The following is a 1,447-nucleotide window of genomic DNA, read 5'->3' on the forward strand; positions in this document are numbered from 1 at the left end:
ATAAGATGCAAAATAAGAAATTAATATTCTCTGTTTAGAGGCAGGGCAGAACAGTTAATTTGCAGAGTTCTCATAACCTACAATGTCTGAGACAGTGGCTGCTTTTCACTGCCAAACTCCATTTGATAATCTTTGCTTTCTTTTGCTGTGCTTTCTTTCGGGGGGAGAATTACCTCATTCCTATTTGACCCAGTATTGGGAAATATTTAATAGAATCCCTGTTTTATTCAGATATGGAACAAACAACTCAAGAGGCTAAAAGAGGATGGTTGTGGGTTCCAGGCTAGCCTGGATTGTATGCTAAGATAAAAATAAGTACATTTTTAAAACTGGGATTTCTTCATCAAACCCTTCCTCTTAGGGTTCAAAAAGTCATTTGGAAGAGTAGGACAAAAGATTGGTAGAGCTCTTTCCAGCCAGAGCTGAGCAATGACCATCTCTCGGGACAACTGGCACAAATACCTCAAAACTGGTGATAAGAAGAAAACCCGACCACAAAAGCAAAAGTGAGCTGGGACTGCCTGCTGCCAACACTAAGATTAGCCCTCCTCGTTTGCACACAGTCTGAGTTCAAGGAGGCAATAATAAGTACTGTGCTCTAAGATTGAATGTGGGAAACATTTCCTACTGTTCTGAGAGCTGTACTCGCAAAACAGGGATCATTGACGTTGTCTACAATACATGCAATAATGAGCTGGTCTGTACCAAGACCCTTGTGAAGAACTTCATTGTGTTCATCAACAGCACACCTTACTGGCAGTGGTACGAGTCCCATTATTCACTGCCCCTGGGCTGCAAGAAGGGGTTCAAGCTGACTACTGAGGAGGAAGAAACATTAAACAATAAATGACTGAAGAAAATGCAAAAGAAATATGATGAAAAGAAAAGAACGCCAAAGTCAGCAGTCTTCTGGAGACCAGGCCAATGTGGCAGAGTGGATGGCTATGTCCTGGAAGGCAAGGAGCTGGAGTTCTCCCTGAGGAAGATCATAGCCTGAAAGGCAAATAAACCATCATTCATAGCTCATGTAATAATGGTGTTTATTGTTCTATTAAAAAAAAAAAGATTGGTAGGACCAGAGGGAATAGATGACTTCAAGTAATCAGTGTCTCCCAGACACAAAAGCATTGATACAGTATGAACTCACAGAGACTGGAAGCACACAGCAATCCTACACAGTCAGTAGAGCCAGCACTCAGAGAGGAAAAGGACACAAGATTTCTTCTCTGACAATCACTTGCAAAGGAAAAAGTAGTTTTCTACAATGGAGTTTCTCTGGTTATATTAACTGAACTCAAGGTGATTTTGCAAAATTTGTCTCATATTGCTTTATTTGAGCTTTCTTTTGTTGTTCTTTTACTTACATATTACGGTTTTTGGTTTTGTCTTTTTGTGGTGTGTGTGTCTCTTTGTGTGTCTGTATGTGTACAATCTAGCATATGCAATT

General features: G+C 40.2%; 1 pseudogene; it reads left to right on the plus strand.

The window, feature by feature from the left end:
• The first annotated feature begins 429 nt into the window (after positions 1 to 429).
• LOC110342966 lies at positions 430 to 997 on the plus strand (annotated as a pseudogene).
• Positions 998 to 1,447: the final 450 nt, after the last annotated feature.

This window comes from Mesocricetus auratus, unplaced genomic scaffold (genome assembly GCF_017639785.1).
Source record: "Mesocricetus auratus isolate SY011 unplaced genomic scaffold, BCM_Maur_2.0 Super-Scaffold_100676, whole genome shotgun sequence".
NCBI classification, from domain to species: domain Eukaryota; kingdom Metazoa; phylum Chordata; class Mammalia; order Rodentia; family Cricetidae; genus Mesocricetus; species Mesocricetus auratus.